The sequence below is a fragment of the Podarcis filfolensis genome (assembly GCF_964270895.1).
Source record: "Podarcis filfolensis genome assembly, chromosome: 3".
NCBI classification, from domain to species: domain Eukaryota; kingdom Metazoa; phylum Chordata; class Lepidosauria; order Squamata; family Lacertidae; genus Podarcis; species Podarcis filfolensis.
The window spans coordinates 68,979,405-68,991,536 of NC_139606.1; the positions used below are offsets into that span (position 1 = coordinate 68,979,405).

Below are 12,132 nucleotides of genomic sequence, written 5' to 3' on the forward strand. Positions count from 1 at the left end.
GCATTGCACAAAGAGAAATCCTTGCACTGACGGAACGATTTGTGTAGCTTTAGTGCTACATTGAATGCAACTCTATATTTTCAATAAGCTGCTGTTGGACAAAAGCAGAAGTTACTGCAATGATGAAAGGTTGTACTTCTTTGTTCATTCATTCTATCTTTCTTAAAATATTTGCATGCTGCCCAGGGTGACTAATGGACATTCAATCATAAAATAATTACAAATAAAACATATTTAGAACATCCAAAGTCATGAACCTGTGATAGACGGACTATGACTATTTTGACATTAAAACTAAGTTAGTCCAGCAATCCTGAAATAAATACTATTAGGAGAGTTTTGTCTCCTTTTTCCACTGGCTTTTTTTAAAAAAAGGTGTGAATTCATATGAACCTAAATTAAAGACAAGATCCACAGAAAGCCCTGTGCATTATCTCCGATTCCCTAGAGAAACAGTCAGTTCTTTTACTTGTTGTTCAGATGTTCTTGCTGCTGTCTTTTCAAAGGCTTCGGGTTCTTTTGAACTTATCAGGCTCTTGGCTAAAAAATGCCAGCGCTCTCTCTCCCCTCCCTCCCCACCCGCCTTAATGAACAGCAAAGAGTAGCAAAATAGGAAACTTTGAATTAAAGTCTCTAAAAGCTGGAGAAGTAACTGATAATATCCGGTCCTTTTAGTTTAAGCTCCAAAAAAAGACAGTGGGAAATGTAAGAATTTAGTAGAAAGTAATGTTGCTGTGCAGTAGCAGCTGTTTCCTAAAATGAAGGTGGGGGGGGAATCAAATATGTTGATGCAGTAACATTTAAATGTTCCAACTGTGTAGACTGGGGTCCTGCTGATGAGAATCAGGAGAGCGGTTTCCAATTGCACGGGAAAGATCTTCATCCATGGGGCTGGATCATTTAAATGTTACCCCAATGGCACTGAAGCAACTCATAAAAAATGGGCCTCCAAACCTCTATTACAGAAGCTGCTTCTCCGGAAGGGGACAATAATTTATGGAAATTGACAATATGTGGCTATTTATTTAATCAAGAACTACCAATCAGAAGCTCCATCTGAAGCTGATATAGTTAATTTGCAAATATTAGAGGTCATGGGTTAGAGCAGAATCTTCTCCCCATTCCCTTCTGCCCTGGCTGGCATGCACAGGCAGGGCTTAGGGACTGGTGATTTCTGCAGCGGCCTTACTATCTTAAGCAAGGGTGGCAACTTTTTTCAACCTGAGGGCTGCATTCCTTATGAGAAAGAGGGCAGATCAATGGGTGCAACTTTTACCTTTGTACCATTGGCTATATTCCAGCCACAAAAGGTGTTTACTTACTCCCACCCTCATTTCTCTCCACCTAGGGAAGCAAAAAGCATTACCACAGTTTAAAGGCACATTGCAGCCTGGCAAGAGTATTTGAGGATGGCTGGCCCAGGATGAGGAGTGTGGTCTAGAGAGTTGGGTGGAGGCAGCCTGAGGAAAGGCCCAAGTGCTGGAAAGAAAGGCATGGAGGGCCCACTTCTCCTATTGGCCCAGTAGAATACCAGTTCCATCCTCTAATTATCTTTATGTGCACAGGAGCTCCAATGTCTGCATGGAACTCTCCTGCCTACAGATACTTTTCCCTCCAGTGACAGGAACAAACAAATTCTTTACACCCTTTCTGTGCGACCAAATAGGTTGGGATTTACAGGTTTCAGTGTTGCAGTAAAATGGGCACATCATTCTTTTTAAGTGGTTTTAACTTCCTTTTAACTGGTTTCACACGAAGTCAGGAATCTCAAAGAACAGCATAATATATATGGTGATCTGATTATTGGCCTGGCCAAAATAATAAATAAATAAATAGATAAAAGTATTTTCCTGGCTGAATATGTTAGAAGAAGCAATGAAGTAACTCAAATGTAGTTAAGCGGTAAGACCTGGGCTGAATTTTCTTTTTCCCCGGTGACATTTTGCTGGAAACGACATGGCTCAATGAAATCAAATCTCTCTTTTTGCCAACTAGTCTGCCAAATTTCATTCAAGTCCAAACATTCATAGTTCATTTACATATTTTTTTTTAAAAAGCTCTTTAATCAAGGTAATATTTACTTCATCATTATGCCTGAAATCAAGACAGGATGTTCATCAGGGCATTTGGATCTAAACCTGCTTTCACCATTGTTTCCACTTTAATCTACAGGAGTCTGCTACAGCTAACAAAACAGATATGAAAGCAGCATCTTTGGACCTTGAAACTAGAAATGATGGTATGGAAATATTAATTGCTCCTGTTGAATAATCACATGTGATCTAAAACACTGGTGTGGGTGAATGGAACCTCTGCTTGTACTTTAAGTCTGTATAGATCTATTTCCCAAGTGATGATGATGATGATGATGATGATTTTGCGGTTGACTGATCCTAAAATCAATAGGACATCTGTCTAAGTAAAGCTTGGGATGCTACAACATTAAAGAACTTCTCTGAAGGTACTTGAGAAGAGGTTGGCTATACCCCTTTCTGAGATGGCTTAGATCTGAAAAGCCCATCTCAAATGAGTCAGACCCACTAGTGTCCATCTAGCTCAGCAAATTCTGCACTGATAGTGACTCTCCAGAATTTCAGATAGGAAATCTCTCCCAGTCCTGCCTGCAGATGCCAGGGATTGAACCTGTGATCTTTTGCATGCAGGCAGATGCTCTACCACTGCCTTTCCCCCAAAGGTGTTTTCTTCCTCTGCTCATTCTAGAAGGCTTGCAGCAGCTTAGCACCAACACTTAAGAATCATGAACTCATTCCTAGGACTGCCAAGCCAAATGTAGTTAAATGATCACTGGACCCAAGGCCAAAGGGGGTTGACATTAGGCTGGTGTGGGTGAATTAAGGGATTTCTTGCATTTTTGTAAGCAGCTAGCTATTCTGTAAAGAGATGTTGTTATTAAATATGTGTTTCACTGTAGGTTTCCAATGCAGGATCTTGAGAACATGCAGAGCCTTATGCTTTTGAAGCAAATATAATCTTTAACTCCATTTTATTGTTTATCAGAACCAGCTTATGGCTTTGTCTCAGAACAATTCTGAAAACACAATTCAAAGCTTTGAATGGTTAATTCATGGTGGACTGAAGCATCACATGTCTGAAGAATGCAGGGTAAGAAGTGCTCAGAGTATAGCTATTCTCTTCCGTAAGGGCTCTACAGACATATCCAGATCTACCACATAGGAACAAATATTGTTTGAAAACATCAATACTTTACAAAGGAGGCATCTGTCAGCATTAACACTGATTGTAAGACCCTAAAACTTTAGGAGTCACACTATATCAGCAGATACAACCTTTCTATTACCATACCACTATAGAAGAATACAATTTTGAATTCATACACTGTACTGCTATGCCAGGCCCCACTTGAGATCTTCATTCTTCCCGAAAAAAATCTTAGTGTTTCCAGAGCACTTAGCCATTTGTTTGCCAAATAGCATTGTCTCATTCTTTGATTAGTATTATTGTTCTGAAGAAACATATAATATGGGAAACTGTAATTGTTTTCATAGAATGATTCACTTCTCTGTGCAGAAATTATGTTGTGTCCTATTGGTAACTGTGTGCATCACATCCTTCAAACACCAGAAGGATATTGTCTCTGTAGTAACTGCATGATTGTTGTTAATTGCTGTTTTCCTGCAGTTACAACTATAGCAATTGCAATTGCTTAACGTGCAAAAGCATTACTGGGGAAGAATGCAGTTTACATTTATCTTCATTAATAGAATCCAGTATTTGGAAATGAGGAGCAACCATCATGCTGTGTTCATTTGTTCCTTTGGGGCATATGAACATCTGCTTACTATGCTGTCCTATAGAGACAATTATTCCACCATCACAATTTCCATGATGTTATGTGGCAGAAAAATGCAGCACGTAAGATGTTTGAAGTTATTTAATCTTTCCATTCTTCGAGGAAGAAGTCTGGTACCCAGAATTCAGTTATGACTTCAGAAGGAACAATTGTCTCTGTGTGCCTAATTGACTACTTTTAACATGCTTCTGAAAGGTATGAATAGGATAACATACAATACATAAAGATAACAGCAGAGAATATCAGGGGTCTCAAAGTTCACTTAAATAAAGGTAGTCAGAATTTGGAACTGTTAAATGCCAAGTTTCAATTAAATGTATAAAATCACCGTGTTTGAAAACTGGGGGAACATGTCCCCACCTACTTCCATATTTTTCTCCTTTTGTATCGTTCACTTTTCTCTGAATCAGTGGCGTAGCGTGGGGGGTGCAGGGGGGGCTGGCCGCACCGGGCGCAACATCTGGGGTTAGGGCAAATCCACGGGTTAGGGGGCGCAAATCCACGGGTTAGGGGGCGCAAATTACTTGCCTTGCCCCGGGTGCTGACAACCCACGCTACGCCACTGCTCTGAATGATGTAATACTGCTACAGTTCCGCTGCACTCACACTGGATGGGGAACCTCAGTTCAGATGAGCATAGACTAGCATCTAGTGCAACCTTTGCCAACCTGGTATCCACCAGAAATTTTGGACTGCAGTTCCCATTATGGGAGCTGTAGTCCAAAACATCTGGAAGGCACCAGACAGACAAAGGCTGATCAAGTGAATCCCTATAAAATATATAACAATCAGATCAAAAGGTCAATAGGAGAATTAAGTAAGTGTGTTTTTCTCTGATTCTTAAGCATGATCCACCCAACTGTAAGCTTTCTTAAGGGTTCAGTCATATGCATAGTTAACTAGGAATAAATCCCATTTAATATAGTTTGTGTCCTGAACCTCGGCATACCCGGAGGTCAGTCCTGATGGTGCACATAGTCCCAAGAGTAACATTACAGAGTAGTCAGATGGTCCAAATGGTCAAATACCAGTCTGGGTCCAATACAACAAGCAAGGTCTGAAGTCAATCCATAAGGTCAGGTTCCAGCCTCTGCAGAAGATCCAGGGGGGATTGAAGCACCTGGGATTAGTCCCAAAGTCACAATCTAGGGGCATTCCCAAAGCACCCAAGCTGTGGTCCAACAGAGAAAGCTGAACAAACAGTGTCTCTGCCTTGCTTCCCTTCTATCCTCCCCAATCTTGATTGATGCACCTGAGCTTACTGCAACTGAGCAGCTGTGTCTCTCCACTTGACAAAAGCATGTGATCCTCACCTGCCCTAAGTTTAATCCAGCTGAGTGACCACAACCTCCTTTCAGACTTAACAAGTCTCATGATCTCCACCTGGTCCACTACTGAGCTCGGCTGTCGTCCCTTGCCTGCCTCAGTCTCCTGGAGTGCACTTCCCGCAGTTCCCAATGCCTCAGAAGCCTGCCCGGTCCACAGATATGGGGGCATCTCTGGTCCCCTTCCCCTGGCTCCCATGAACTATCAGCTGTCCCTTCAACGTCCTCCGATGTTCCGTAAGTACCCCCTAAGTCCCCAACTTCCCCTTCCCCATATACAGCTTGTCCCGGTGTGTACCAGTTGTGGCTACACCCCTCGCCAGCATCCTCCGCCCCTTCCTTGGTGTCCTGCCAGGAACATACAAGAGTGTGCTAACTTCAATGCCTCTTAAAAGTGCTTAAACTTGGATGTGTCCTGCCCAGTAAGTGAGAGTTCTGAACCTGCTTAACTCTCCCACAGAAATCCATGGGACTTAGAAGTATTTAGCTGTGCCTGGATTGCACCCCAAATTCTTAATTGCATCTAGAGTCCATGGATGAGTAGACATGGTATTAACACTAGGATGTAAGTATATTATATAGTTTTCTGCTTTCATATTGTAAACCTGCTCAAGCACCTCATGTCATTCTAAACATGGAGAAGAATAACTGAAGCACATGCAAATCTTACTAAGTGCTTCAGAAAGGCCAATATTAACTGTAGCAGTTCTTAATGATATTCTTAAAACCTTACTGTCTCACTGCAGATATCTCATACATAACCTTATGAAAACAAGCCAGTCGGACTTAGTCATAGTTGATAATTAATGTGCAATGGTATCCAGCCAGGATTAATTTTGTGCTAGAATAAAACATATGGAATAATGCTTAAGCTTACATCAAAGTCAAATACTGAATACATCAGGATACATTATCTCTTCGCTTTCTGGAGTATATTATGTTCTATTAAGATCTGATGTGTGCTGAATTTATGCCCACGCTTCCCTGAGAATTTGTGGCGGCTCACAAATGTGTTCCCTAGCGCCTTTCTCTGTAGCATCTTTACAATTCTGCTTCTCGTTCTTCGCATGAAGATTAAAACACTCATTATCTGTCTGAGAAATCAGACCAGGAGTAGATGTTAAATAATAGTTTTTAAATCCTTATAAGAAGACACCTAGAATATTACCTACTGGAGAAGCCTTCAAAGCAGCGAGTTTAAAAATCCAAACTATTATTCCATGCTGATTTGGACAACAAAGAATTTACTGGAATTTTAATTCAGATGTATGTGTGCGCTTTTCGAAGCTGTTGCTTGAAGTGAATACAACCTTAACCATTATAAAATATTCAAAGCCCTCATACATATCAAATAGACGGAGGTACAGTTACTAGGGCAATCTCTTGCATATTAGTTAAACAAATAACTGGGCTCAAAAGTTTCCTAATTCTAGAGTAGGTCACTTACAGCAACTCACACTTTAATAGATCATTTCATCAAGTGGATTTGGTCTTACTGTGGTCAGTTTAAGAATTAAGGTTCTACTTAGTATGCAGAGAGTGTGCAGCCTATTTGTTGTGAGCAGTACCAAACTACAGCAAAGCATGCTGACCAAACTCTACCTGCTAGAAATCCTGTTCCAGCTGGATTTTTCTGATGACCATTTCTCAAATGACCTTGGGGGGAAATGGAGGTGGAAGGGTTGCACCCTTAAGAGTTAAAAACGGTGTATAAAGCTGCATAAAAACACTATGTTGGAACCATAGTGACAAAGAAAGAAGTGACAAGGGACACAAAGAGATGTATTATATGCCAGCAGCCAGATTAGCAGTGAGGGAACTAGCACGGAATTTCTAGGGAATTGGAAGGAATAGCTACCATTGCTGGTTTGAGAAGTTCCATCAGAACTTTGTCAACTTCTACCCCAACATCAAGTTGAGCCTAGACTAGTCCATGTAGAAGGTGTATGTTCTGGACACTACAATTACATAATGGACATAGAATCATAGAACATATAGACACTGTCTTATATTGGAAACCTAATGACCCCTACATATATCTATATGCTTCCAGCTTCCACCAAGGACTCACCACAAAATCTATTGTCTACAGCTAAGTCCTGCTATACAACCACGTCTACTTTAGTTTTGCTTGTAGTTTTGGACTACAACTTTCAACAGCTCTAGAGAGCAAGGCCAGTGGCCAGGGCTGATGGGAGTTGTAGTTCACAACATCTAGAGTGCATAACATTGCTTACACTTGCATTAGACAAGTTTTTACTCACAATTTAAGGTTTTACACCAGACTTTCCTAAGTCTACAGAACCCACCCACACAATGAAGTGATAAAGCAGAGTTACGAGTTCAGATTGATACCCGTGAATAATTTAGTAATGACAGACCCAGAAATGAAAGAGACAGAACAGCACTTGTTGCCAAATACATCATCAAGGATTTACAACCAGGCAATAATACTTCTCTCTTTCAGACTGTGGGTGGTAGGCCTTTTATTGCTTCCAGACACACCCCATCTAAAACAGCTACCATTCCTCAGTAACAGAGACATGTGTACAAGGACCAGACTTTGCAACAAACCCAGATGCCAACCCTTCCATTGTGTCAGATTATTGGTCCATCCAGAACAGCCCATCTAGAATACTGATTGGCAGCCACTGTCCAGGGTTTTTGATTTGAGTATAAATAAAGGCAATATTTCCCTTTTCAACTACAGAAGTTAACTCAGCAGTGCCAAGTTGATTTATCACTCATAACTGTTATTGTAAAGAGTCACTGTAGTTATTTTACATAAATTCTAGGTCTCATTCAATTGTCAGTATTTGTACATTTTGCATGTTATTTCCCTCTGACCTTACTGTTTACAAACTCCTATGAAACATTGTGTATTTTATGAACTGGACTCTAGTCAATGAAAATGTGTGCCATAATAAGATCTGCTAGTATTTAAGGACCAACAAAACTTTTCATTGTTTTTGCTGCAACAAACTTAACATAGCTATTGCTCTGAAAATTCTTACAAAAATGATTCCTTTGAGAGTTCACAAGCAATCAAGAAGTAAATGTGATGCATTAACTGAATGCATGGACAAGGTCACGCCAATTTTCTCTTTAATTGCAACAAGTTAAAACCAAATTGCTTCTAGGAACAATGTTAAGATACTCCTTTCAGTTGCTGTGATCTCCTGCCACAATGTGATTATTTGGGATGCTTTAAAATGGTTAAAATATGTTTGCATTTAAGAAGATCCAAAAATAACTCTGTGAACAGAAAAACACTTTTCTAACTAGTGCAATCAAATATTCTAGAGCGAATTACTGCTTTCTTATAATTTTACAGCAAAGAGATTTCACTTAGGGAAGTTTTTAACATTTGATGTTTTATTATGTTTTTATATGTGCTGGAAACTGCCCAGAGTTTCCAGCACGTATAAGGGAAACCCAGCCAGTTGGGTGGGGTATACAACAAACAACAACAACAACAACATGATGATGCAGCAGCAGCACCAGTAGTCCTGTTGACAAATCTTAACCACTTACAGCAAAGTGGTAGAAGCAAATAAGATTACTTCAAAGTAAACACACTACTGCATCATGGCAGTACTGCACCCTCGTCTGGATCTGTCACATTGATCTGAACTGTAGGAACCCAACAATCCTTTTCCCCCCTTCTTCCAAGCGCTAAATAATGGAATCCCCAATTTCCCCTGCAGTATGCATATGCATTCTTTCCTGCCATGCAGCAGCACAGTGATGTTGGAACAAGGGTACTTGTTCCACCAATACTGTACAGGCTGCAATGCTGCTGTAAATTCACACACAGTGTAGCATCACTCGTGCAGAGTATGAATAAAGATCTAGGGTAGTATACAAGCAAAACAACTGAGCTAGAAATCAGCAATTCTCTGGCTCAAACCTTTGATGGAGAAATCACTAGTAATTGTTGTTGTTGTTGTTGTTGTTGTTGTTAATACCCCACTCATCTGGCTGGGTTTCTCCAGCCACTCAGGGCAGCTCCCAACGGATTAAAAACAGAATAAAACATCACACATTAAAAACTTCCCTAAACAGGGCTGCCTTCATATGTATTCTAAAGGTCAGATAGTTGTTTATTTCCTTGACATCCGATGGGAGGGCGTTCCACAGGGTGGGGGCCACCACCGAGAAGGCCCTCTGCCTGGTTCCCTGTAATCTCACATCTCACAATGAGGGAACCGCTTTAGGCAAGCCATTTTATTCTTTTAGAACTTGTCTGGCCTTTTCCTGAATCCAAGTGTGTTGCTATATATGAATAAAATTTGGTTCAGTTTGCATTTCATCTCTTCCCGAAACAATACATAAACCAAAATGCAGCCATTAGTCAAACTTTGCACTTCTCTGAATCTTGCAATGCAGTTCTCCAACAACAACAAAAATGGTTCAAAATGCATAGCAACAGGGGAAGGTATGCATATGAATGCATAGGTTAGAGGCATCTTGCTTCAGGCCTTCTTTCAGTCCGGCCTAGAAAACCCTAGCACTCTGGAAGTAATGGCTCTCTCTTCATGTCCTAGAGCAGCTGTGGCAAATATGCCCTCCAGGTGTTTATGGACTCTAACTCCCATAGTCCCAGCCAGAATGAATGGTGAGGGATGATGGGAGTTGGAGTCCAGCAACTTCTGGAGGGCACAATGTTGGCTACGTCTGTACTAAAGAAAACACAAAAAAGGACTAGGACAAGTTGTTGCATCTATAGTAGGAGTGTCCTTCCTTTTATATTTGTTAAAATTTGTGGTCCACCTTCTACTGAATGTTTTTAAACTGCCTTAATCATTGGTCTCTCTAGCTAAGTAACGACGACTCTAGCACCAGCTCTCAGGTCTCAGGATGGGTGTGTTCTGTTTTGTTCTGAAAACCCGAATGTAGCCACTGAAGCTGCAATCAGAAGTAGAAGTCTAAGACAGGAGTGGCCCTTCTTAACTCCATGCCATTTTTTCTACTGGTAAAAAGTGGGGAAAGGACACACCCAGCAGTTTTTGCCTCCAGTGAAGTAAAATAAACAAACAAACATACTTGCATATTTTCATTTGTGGGAGCGAAAACAACTTAGGGGTGATTTTCACTGGGAAAACTGTGTGAGGGGGAAGAGTGAAGAAGTGTCTCTACAGCTTCCCTGTAGTCATTGCCCTTCAAGTTCGGTGGCCACAATGTATAAAGAAAAGAAATATAAAACTGTCTAAAGTCCTCCCCCCAGCAGATGTTTCTCTGTCTTGCTGTCCAAGATCTATTAAACTGCAGATGCAGATGGACTGAACCTAGGAACCATGTGCTCCTTCCCATTATATTTTTGTGGCTTTATGTTAGGTAGCTGTGGGAGCTTGAATTACTTATTTCTATGACCTTTCTTGATCTCTGGCTATATGTGGAACGCATCAGGGGGAATGTGAACAAATGGCCCACTTACATTTTAATGAATTGACCTCTATTTATTTTTTTTAAAACCCACATGGTAATGATAATGGACCAAGAAAATGATTTGGGTTTTGCATGCATGGAAAATCAGTGTAAACAACATTCTTTTGGTGTGTATTTTCCTCTGTTTAATACACAGAAGCCCTTTTGTGCACTAAAGTTCATAGTTTCAGGAATTTAAAAGCCTCCAATATAAAGATGTTTTGTAATATTTTTATCTGGACATGACTATGACCAACAGTTGCCTTAAGTTTCAAGTGCTCAAAATGATATTTACCACTTATAATGTGAAGTGTGTTCTTTGTTAAGTCTCTAAAAAAAAATGTATTCCTGGTTAACAGGGTACTTACAACTTTTAGGCTCCTATCCTATACACTTATGAGTGTGTCAAATTCAGCTCAACTGAACTTACTTCAGAGTAGGTTCGAGATAAATATGATTCTCTGTACAAGATAATTACAGTAAGGCAGGCAATGTTGAAGTTTATCATTCCTGTTCTTTCATAACCAAGAACATTCAGAATGCAAAGTACAGATGATGCGCTACAAAAAAGGGAAGGTTTGCTTTTAAATGCACCAGTCCTAATTTAACAGCGAGGAGAACATTACAGAAGCAAAACAAAAACCTTACCCTTTCATCAAATTAATCATTAACTGCTAAAATAATGTGTTTGGCCAGATGGCAGTATCTCAATGGCATAAATTTGAAACAGTATTTTTAGAACCACAGTTTTCAAACTCCCATGGTGTTGAGTCATCCATCTTTATTGACTGAACTTCCTCCATATACCTACTTGGGATTCTTAAATAGATGCATCAAAGTGAAAACGGACACAGGTTCCACTGGGGGACAAGCTCATACCTCCACTTTATTTCTCAGAAATGCTGTTAGATCCTTTCCTCTAATAAAACAAGGATGTAGGATATAGCCTTCCTGGGTATGAGAAGACAAATGGTCTTGGTATACCACTTCTGACAGAGGCCAGTTCTGTTTCTTCCACAGAATTGTAAATTTTGCCCACCCCACCCCCGTCCCATCCCCTGAATTGTGCTCCAAAGACCTTAAAGCAGAGATGAGTAACATGTGGCCCTCTAGATGTTGCTTCCATCAGCTCCAGCCAACCTGGCTAACAGTAAAAGATGAAAGGAACTGTAGTACGGGACATCTGAAGGAACACAAGTCCTCCATCCCTGTCTTGGAGCACATGAAAGAGCTACAGGACCTTGTTCATTCTTTTCCTTTGGCTCTTGGTCATCCACTGACTAAAAACAGAAATGAGCTATGCCAGGCAGAAGCATAATATTACATCTTTGTTTTCAGTGGAGGAGTTTTAGCTAGCACTAATCCAGCAGACAGGGACTAACAACTATTTTAGTGTATTTCACTTATTGTGATTGCCCTTTTTAACACCTTAGAACTTCACTGTATGAGACAGAAAAGCAGGCCTGTACCGTTATCCATCTGCTTATCTGGTAGCAACAGCCTTTTGTCAGTAAACAGTGGCAACCTCTGTATTCAAAACACATTGAA

At 40.5% G+C, this 12,132-nt stretch overlaps 1 long non-coding RNA gene across 1 annotated transcript in view; it reads left to right on the top strand.

Moving 5' to 3' along the window:
- Positions 1-7,958, top strand: part of LOC310760088 — a 36,629-nt gene extending 28,671 nt beyond the window's left edge. The window contains exons 4-8 of the long non-coding RNA XR_014546753.1: positions 2,173-2,239; positions 3,019-3,123; positions 3,939-4,027; positions 5,618-5,722; positions 5,904-7,958. This is a non-coding gene — a long non-coding RNA (uncharacterized lncRNA). The remainder of the gene's footprint in view (positions 1-2,172; positions 2,240-3,018; positions 3,124-3,938; positions 4,028-5,617; positions 5,723-5,903) is intronic.
- Positions 7,959-12,132: the final 4,174 nt, after the last annotated feature.